The sequence below is a fragment of the Equus przewalskii genome, chromosome 22 (assembly GCF_037783145.1).
Source record: "Equus przewalskii isolate Varuska chromosome 22, EquPr2, whole genome shotgun sequence".
Taxonomy (NCBI): domain Eukaryota; kingdom Metazoa; phylum Chordata; class Mammalia; order Perissodactyla; family Equidae; genus Equus; species Equus przewalskii.
The window spans coordinates 38372429-38382517 of NC_091852.1; positions in this window are offsets into that span (position 1 = coordinate 38372429).

The following is a 10089-nucleotide window of genomic DNA, read 5'->3' on the forward strand; positions in this document are numbered from 1 at the left end:
TATCTAGCATCGAATAATGTTCAACTAAGCATATCTAAATTTTTTTTGTAGGGCCCCAACCATGTACAGCAAGACATCACATAGCTTTCTCAGCCACATTTGTTGCTTTATCTGGCAATCTCAACTATCTACAATATAACTGAAAACTAGGAATGAAGCTTTGTCTCTAAGCAGACAAAATGAGTGCTACACAGGCCATGCACAAAAGCTCATGGTCCCCTTTATAGGGGACCAGTGTGACCATTATTGAGGGCCAATGTGTTCTTATTTAGTACATATTTCTAACAAATCTAAATGGCTGATTGTCATTATGATACAAATTGATACCACATATTAGAAGGAGGTTTAGAAGGAAAATGGGAGGAAAAGAAATCCAGCAATCAGGGATGTACTGTTGAGACAAATGGTCCTCTTTCAATAATGCTGAGGCCATTTTGTTGTTAGAGTGTACTAAACGGTTTTCATAAGAGAGAAATCAGTAAAAAAACAAACTTATGGCTTGTACATCCTGTTTACATAGGCGGGGACACAAGTCATACATTTTTAAAGATTTCAATACAAAAGTGAGTTACAACAATTATGATATTTAAAGTAATTATTTTTGGTTTTCAGAAGCCCTTGCATTATCTTTCACCCTGAATTTCCTGAATCCCCATGTGTGCAAGGAACTGTAATGTGACCTGCTGCAGATTGTAATCCACGCTTTCATGGATCGTACAGTTAAGTAGGAGAGAAGAGCATTAATCAAAGAAACACACAAAGGTAAAATGCAGCACTGACATGTGGTCCAGAGGAGAGGTTCATGGTCCTGTGGGTTCCCATGCTCTGGGGACATAATGTAGTGGGAGAGGTTAGAGAAGATGGCCCTCAGGGAGTGACACTGGAGCTGAAATCAGAAGGAAGTTCAGATGGTACTGCATGTGCAAAGACCCTGTGGTGGGAGGAAGTGTGGTGGGGGTAGAGGGCAGGACCGAAGGCCGTTGTGACCTTGAAGTCAGAGAGTGGTCCGACAGTGGTCGAGATGAGGCCAGAGGGCAGGTGGGAGCCAGAGAGCACAGGGATTGTGAGGCGTGTTAAGAAGGTTTCCTTTATCCTAAGAGCAGTGGAGGCCAAGAAAGCGTTTTAGGCAGGGTAGAGTAACTTGATTAGGTTTTGGGAAAAAAACACTCTCTCCACAGTAAGCGCAATAAGTAATGGAGGGAGGCCAGGTGGATGCAAGCAAAACAGTTAGGGGATTTACCGACACGTTAGACCAGGAGGCTAGTGGTGGAGGTGAACACACTTATTTATGTGACACCTCTCATTTCCTGACAACATCAGGTTCAAACGCTTGAAGAAACTCTCCATCATTTTACAGCAGGCTGCATCAGTTCCGTTGGTTCTGATGATTTCCGTATACGCTTAATGCTGAGGACATTGCTTCTGTTGCACCAGATTGAAGTAGAGGCTGAAAGTGTCTGGCTAAATGTGGATTTATAAACCGAGAGCAACCCTGAGCTCCAGGTTTCCCGTCATCAATAGCTCTCCTGTCTTCTGATCTTTGCACTATGCTCCACCTATCTCCCCAATATCCCTCCATTCCTGTTCCTTCTTCGTTGGCTGTGTGTCATCTGCTCTCCCCAGAAGGACTATCTATTGGTGGTGTCAGAAGTTTTCCTGAAGAACGGCTTGTGCTTGAGCTGCATCGACACAATGCCTGCTGCGTGGGGCGGAGAGGAAGCAACTTATCTTTCCTTCTAAATTAGGGGAGTGGGAAAGCTACCAGTGTCATTCTTTCAAATGAGTGAAGAGTATCGAGAGTTGAAATGATGGAGGAAACAATCCAAGAATATGAGAACAAGATTCTGGCAAAGTGGCAGTGGTTGCTGTGTGGATTTGGGTTTCCCTGAGTCCCCACACAAAAACAGACACTGCGACTAGACAGAAACCAAAACCCCACTTAACGTACAAAGTGGGTGACATGAACCACAAAACGCAAGCAGATGAGGACAAACCACCAATTGCCACAAGATCTGCTTGGTAGTATCGTGATGTGGAGAAAGCAGAGGAAAGCAATGGACCTGAGAACCCCCAACAGCTGAGAGATGTTTTCTGGAAAGCCATCCGGGCTAGCTTGAGAACAGCAGCTGAAGCTGGGAGGGGTTTTGCCCAACGCAATAGCTGGTGAGCGTGAGGGGCCTCGGCAAGTTCTGAAAGCAGTGAACTGGTCTAGGATACAGGTAATTTTCAAACCAACCAGGCACAGCTCCCTTTGGGATAGGGCCCTCCACTGAGGGGAAACTGCTAGAGGTGGAATCAAATTTGAGCAGGATAGAAACAACAGAGACAAGGAAAGAAGGCCAGACCAGTGGGGCGGACAACTCACCGAGCAAGCCACCGTGTTCCTGAACACGTCACCAAAGCAACCGAAGAGGGAGCTCTGTCAGGTAGAAGAACCACTGAACGACTTCTAGAAGTCAGGAAAAATAAGCTCCTATAACATCGAACAGCAGAATAGGAGGAGGACTCAGTCTCACACAAAGTTAGTGTTAGAGGAAGGAGAGGAAGGAGAGGAAGGAGCAGAATCAGATCTCCACAGATCGTGAGAATACACCAGGAACACAGTCAGCACAATACAGACCAACATTTTAACAAGGTGTTACCAAGGAGTTTGATAACATTAAGAAATGTTATTAAACAACATAAATCAGAATGAGATGAATTCAGAAATGAAGTAACATTGAAAGAAATAATTAGAAATAAAAGAAAGAAACGCAATTTCACTAAAAAGTTCTAGTCATGAGAAATGAGAGGATTTGGGGAAATGTGGCACCAGAGAGGAGCTTCATTCTGGAGAAATCTCAGCACCTGGAGCCACTTTACCACAGAGCAGGGTGTGGACGGAGGGGCGTCATCTTCAGGAAATGGAGATGGGTCAACGTTATATAATCCATGTCACGTTACAGGGAGCTCGTTATAAGGTAAAATGACCAAAATCAAGAAGAAAATTTGGGTATTTTCAATATCACATTAGAGTAAGGAAGACCTTTCTCAACAAGATATAAAACCCTGGAACTAAAATAGAAAATAGTGATAAATATGAGCATAAACACCTCATGAATTTCAGGATGGCAAAAAATAAAGTCAAAGTGGAAGAGCAACATCAGAAACAGTGTCCACACACAACAAGAAAGGGATAATTGTTTTCATGGAGAAACAGCCCCTAAAACCAGTAGAAAACTATCCGATAGAAAACATTAAACTAGCCAGATAGCAGGACAAGACATATAAGGGGCAATAAAGGATGAAAATCTGCTCAGTGTTACTAAGAAACGGGAATCAAACTAATAACAAGGCAGCCAATTTTCCCTATAAGGTTTTCCAAGGGCATGGACAAATAGTATTCTCATTTGAACGCATAAACTTTTTAGAGAGTGGGGAAGATTGTATTTTCAAAAATGGCCAGAACAATATCCCATCCCATGTGATAATCTACAGTGTTCTTTGACTCTCCACCCATCAAGAGGTGGGGTCTGTGTCCCTCCTCTGGAACTGGGGCAGAATTCTGTGGTGGAAGCAATGTTGTGTAATTTTGGAGGCTGGGCCAAGAAAGAGAATGCAATGTCTACGTTGTGAGCTGGAACTCTTGCTCTTGAAGCTGTCTGCCATCATGTCAGGGGTCCAACTGCCCTGTACCTGCCAGGCTGTGAGAGAGCCCAAACCAGCTCGCAGGGAAAGACCATGTGGAAATTGGCTATATATTTCCAAGTTTTAAATTTCAAACAATGGAATTGTCCCTTCAATTTGCAATACGACTGGTAGGAATTTACCTATGGATATTCCTGCTGAAGTATCTATATGTATCTACATATGTGTGTGTATATATTATACATGATGTATTCTATCAACATTTCTGAATGTTCAGTGTAGTACTGCCATAGTAAAAAAGACAAATTAAATATCCATCAGTAGAGAATCAGTTCAGTAATAGCATGGTACGCACAATGGAATACTATACAGCCATTAAAAAGGAAGATCAACTGATATGGACCTATATCCCAGATATATTTAATGAAAAGAGCAATTTATCTAATAATGGATGTGGTATTATCATTTGTCTTATAAGTTACTAGAAAAATGTCCATGTGTATGTTGATATGTGCATGCAATTTCTTTACCAGGCACGTTCACTTGTGTATTGTCGGTAGTTCCCCTAGGGGAGAATACTGAGGCTGAGGATGCAGCAAGAAGGAAACTCCTTTCCCATTTCACTTTGTCCCTGTAGACCTGTTTGTACATGGATTTTCCTCCGTGATAAAAAAGATACCTGGGAGATAGGATTACTAGTCATTTTCATACTTTAGTGCACTTTGTTTGAAAGAATTTAATGTGTTACTAAAGTTTTAGTCTTTCTTTTGTTTTATTCACATTTAACATTTTTTCGATAATGAACATCTATTATTAGAAATTAAAAAGCACCCAGTTATTCAAAAGCAGGATGTAAAATTATACATGCAACACAGCTATGTAAAAGTATGTAGAGAAAAGAATTAATAAAAGGAAACATATCAACATTTTAATAGGGATTATATGTGACTTGTGAAACTGAAGGGTGATTTTTTTTCTTTTTTCTTTGTGTGGTTTTCCCATTTTCCACCAGTGAACATCTTCTTTCATTACAGATTAATAGACATTAAAATAAGAGCCAATGAGCCCCAGCTTTCTGGTTATTCGGCTTCTTCTGTGGGTTCCACTCTCTCTGGCCTTTGACCTTTGCATGCCAGCTCTGCACAGAACCTCAGCCATCACATGGGTTCTGCACAATGAGGTTTGGAAAAAGTAAAATCGTCTTTCAGCTGCCCCACTTCCAAATGCCCAGCAATGTCAGTCATGGAGTAATTCCTCGGGCTTTCTTCTTTTTGCAAAGGATCCTTGCATTAGCCTGGAATGAGCCATGGCTCTCAGCACAAAGGCCAGTGCAAGGAGTCACAGAGGCCAGTCAGACTAGAGATGGTCCATTGCACTCACGGGTTGGAGGTCATCCGAGGAGTCTGGTCACGGGGGCCTGGCCCTCCAGGGTGACTTGCACACTTGTATACAGCTGACCTCCCCAGGTGTGACAGGGGGCCTCCTCATCCTCCCCACATCCAGTGGCCTCTGATCCGCCATGCTGAGAGAGGTCATTACCAAATGGAATGAAAATAATAGTGGCGGCAGTAGGAACAGCAGTGTTAGTTACCATCTATTGAGCACTCACTAGGTGCCGTTCTCTGAATAATCCTCATAGTAAACGTATAAGATGGGTTATTATCATCTTCATCTTATAGAAGAGGAGACTGAGGCTCAGAGAGGCAAAGTAATGTGCCCAAGATCCACACAGCCAATGAGATGGGCGGATGGCATTGAAAGCTCTGCTTTTTCCTGTGTATCACAGTTAGAACACGAAGTAGACCAAGCCAGTGCCTTCAGATAGGTCCGCGGTGCCTACTGTGGTGGCAATGGTGACTCTCATAGGAACAAGAGATTACAGCTGATGGGAGGATGAGGGGCTCTCAGTGCACCTGGTGCAGGGAGTCTGCCTGAAGCAGCGGGGTGACCATCACAGGCAGAGGCGGCTGTGTGAAGGTGACACGGTGGAGGGCAGGTTTAGATCAGCGCTGTGCCACAGAAATATAAGGCAAGCCGCAGAAGCAATTTAACATTTTCTAGCAGCCACATAAAAGAGTAAAAAGAAACGAGAGAAGTTAATTTTAACGGAATATTTTATTTAACTTAATATATACAAATAGTGTAATTTCAACATGTAATCAATATAAAATTATTAGTGAGATAGTTCCATTCTTCTTTTTCGTACTCTCTTCAAAATGTGATGCATATTTTTCCATTGGTAGTACAGCTCTTTGGACTAGTCACGTGTTCAACAGGCCACAGCTGGTGAATGGCTACCATAATGGCCGGCACAGCTCCAGAGGGAGGGACCAGCATGAACAGAGCCCGGAGGATGGACACACTGGCAAGGAGCAAACAGAAGGAACTTCCAATTGTGGACAGGCTGAGTGTTCAGAGTCAAGGGGGTTGACAGTGGACAACTCAGCTTGAGATGTGCCGTGGAGGCTCTTGATTCTCAATTCAAGAGATTCCTGGGCAGAGAGTGGACTGGAGTCTCGCCCTGGGCAGAACAGGCGAGATGTTGGAGGCAAACTGGAGCCGGCAGAGAGAGGCAGGGAGAAGTCCTGCCCAGAGGCTCCCACGGCTGTGGAGGTGGAAATTAAAGGCCGTGGCTAGGGAATTGGAAGGAAGGGGATGGATGGGATATAATAAAAAGGGCATTCTTTTTTCTGCTTTCCTTCCTTTGTCCTCTCCCCAGTTCTCGCTCTTGTCTTCACGAGGTGCTTCCCAACACGTCTCTTCCAGTCACCTCTATGAAGCTTCTCCTCTACCCCTTGTCCTGAGGGTGTGGTGATCATCACTGCAGAAGTCCACGTAGGAATGGGTTACAATCTCTTCCTGAGACATCGACTCTTATTTTGTTTCATTTCCCCCTAACTTATTCGAGTTTTATCACAAAACCAGGAGAATTCATATAACCTTGTTTCTCCCAGGGAAATCTATTTCTTAGTCCAGCCTCGTGTACACCTGCATCACAAGGATTAAGCCTGGGCCCTTTCCTGCACATTTTCCTGTGTTATTTGAGTCCTTTTTCAGTTCATCCCTCTGTGGATTGCGTTTGCACACATTCTCTGCTCCCAACGTTCTGTGGTGAAGAGAGCTTCTTCCAGTTCCTGTGCCAGCGTCTTCTGCTTAATGAGGTTTCTCAGAGATGGAGTGACATTCGGAAAGTAAACTAGAATGTGTGTCTAGCCGTTGGAACCTGGAGCTGCTTTGCTGTAACCTCGCAGACTAGGAGACGTTCCTCCACTTCTTTGACACAGGTCTCTATGCAGGACGATTATGTATCTAGAAATCAAAATGACAGTTGTCTTCTCCTCCTCCTCTCTTCAATCATTTCTCCAAGGAGAAAGGCCCTGGAAAAAATGATCAATTAGACAGGACGAAGAGTTCTGGAGAAGTGCATGAGCAGTGGCAAAACAGAAAGAAAGCCAAAAGAAATGTTTGAGAGATATCTAGGAAGGGGCGGCAAAGTCTATACTAAGAGAGTATTTTGATACTTAATTTGGTAAAAGGAAGATTCCCCATTCCTCCTTTTGAAAAAAAGTTTCTATAATAAGCATAGAAAATCATGCAGAAATCTTAAGTATACAGCCCAACAAAGTATTGTAAAATAAAACTTCTGCAGACCTTTGTACCCACACACGACGTGAGGATGGAAACACTCCCAACAGAACAAACCAATCCTGCTACCCCCTCCCCCATCTCTACTCTCCTCCCCCACATCACGACTGCCTTTTAACACCTCATAATCTGCCTGTTTTTGAACTTTGTATAAATGTCTTCCTTCCCTCAATAATATGTCTGTGAGATTCATCTATGTTGTATGAAGTTTGTATGAATGTGTCTTATCCATTTAGAAATGCCACACTGTTTTATCTTTTGCACTACTGATGGACACTTGGGATGTTTTTCCTCCTGATGTTTGTCATAAGAATTAACTCTGCTATGAAAACCCTTGTATGTATCTTTTGGTGCACATTTGTACATATTCCTGTTGGATATACGCCTAGGGAGAAGTAACTGGGTCATAGAATATGCATATATCCAGGTTTAGTAGATAACATTAAACATATTTCCAAAATGTTTGTACCAATTTCCATCCTCACTGTCATGATGCGGGAGTTACAGTTGCATGACACTCTTGTCAACACTTGGTATTGCCAGTCTCTTTAATTTTAGCCATTCCAGTGGTGTATAGTGATGGCTCATTCCAGTTTTAACACATATTTCCTGATTATTAACAAGGCTGATAATTAAGGGTACATTTTCATATGTTTATTGACCATTTGGAAACTTTCTTTGTGAGGGGTCTGTTCAAATCTCTTGCTGACTGTCTCAGATATTTTTTTCATTATCTGCAGTTGATGTAATTTTGTACATACAAAATACAGAAAAACCTCTAGATAAACTGTTAGATTTAAAAATAAATTTGGCAATGTCACTGAACACAGGATCAATATTAGAAATCAAATGCTCTTTCATACTAGTAACAAAAAATGGGAAAATGACTTTTAAAAAATGATACCATTGACAGCAACATAAAAAATCTACTACGGAGAAATTTTCACGGCCAAGAGGAGCCTAAGAAGACATGACAATTAAATGTAACGTGCCATTCAGAATGTGATCCCAGAAGAGAAAAATAAAAATTGGTCAAAACTAAGGAAATTTGAATAAATTATAGACTTTACCTGTTTTTTTTAAAATTAGCAATGACAGGGTAAGGACACTCTCATCTTTTCCTTGGCCTCTCAGTACAAGTCTATAATTAAATTTTTGATTCAAATAATGTGGCCGGAAACCAGTGAAAAATGTTACGTAGTTTTTTCCCTTAAATTGAGACTGATTTTCTTCCCCCTGGATCACCATTGAGGATTAAGCAACTTCTCCCACTTCTTCTTTTTGTAAGTGAGCAAGGGACATTTTAGCAAGTGGCGCCCTGGTAAGCATCGTTAAGAAGGGCAATGAGACTCTGCAATAGGAGGCCGCCAAAGCCAGTCTTCTCCCGAGACACAAACGTTCATTCATTGAATAAAAGCTTATTCATAAAATATTTGTTAATCACTTCATAAAGATAAACGATGAATCTTGTCATTTTATTGGGCTATTTAAAAAATATCTTTCAATAAAGTTTTGCTGTTGGCTTGATTGTATGTCTTGCACATTCTTTCTGAGGTTTATTCCAGCTTATTTTATGCTTTGTTGTTGTTGTTACAATTATGAATGAAATGGTCTTTTCACTACATTTTCTAATTTAGAATAGGACTAACTTTTCATTCCATACGCACATACATATGGAAGTTACTAATTTTGATTCTGTATCTGGACAACTTTGTAAACTCTATGTCTAAAAGGTTTTTGGTGACTTTCCAGATTTTTTAGATAAACAAATACATTGGATGTAAGTTGAAAAATTAAAGGACTGAAAATATCAAGTGTGATGACGATATGGAGCAACAAGACTCTCCTCCATTCCTGTTGGGTGTGTAAACTTGTCCAACCACCATGGGAAACATTAAGGCTGTCTCTAGCAAAGGTGAAAATCTGCATAGCCTATGACCCAGCACCTACACTCTTAGGAATTACCCTGGAAAAAAATCAGGTAGATATGCCTCAGGATATATGTACAAAAATATCCATTGCAGCTGTAGTCATAATAGCCCCAAAGTAGAAACATCCCACATAGCGCTCAAAAGTTGTATGGATAAATATATTGTAGTGCATGCATGTAAGAGGATCATAAATAACAACACAAATGAAGAACTACAACTATATGCACAAACAGGGATAAATCTTACAAACGTAATGGTGAGCTAAAGAAATCAAGCTCAAAAGAATACATATTCCATTTACATGAAGTTTAAAAACAGGAAAACTAGACTGTAGGATTTAGGGTAAAATTATAAAGGAGAGAGAGGGAGCGATTCCCATACAACTGGAGACAGCAGCTCCCTCTAGTGAGGAGGGATGGAAGAGGGGCACGTGGGATGGTGACGGTGGTGAGGCTTCCAGAATGCTGCAAAATTTGGTTGTTTTTATTGGTTGGTGGTTACATGAGTATTTGCCTTAATTATTCATTAAAATTTATACTTGCCTTTTGTGCATTTTTGTGTATGGTATTATGTTTCCCAATAAAAGAAGGTTAATAAACAAGAATCCAAGCTGTGCATGCATACTTGCTCACATCTAAATCTTTCACCTGATAATCCTGAACAATATCAACCACAAGAGTACAATGTTTTCCCATACTCCTTGGTTTTCTAAATTGTAAGGAAAATAAGCAGAATTGGAAAATATTTGAAGATGAACAGAAATTCAGACTCCCTGTGGGCAGTAGATATCGTTTCAACCTTGTATGATGATGATGTGTATGAGTGGTTCTCAAAGTGTAGTCTGAGGGCCCCTGGGGTTCCCAGGCACTTGCAGAGTTCTTCAAGG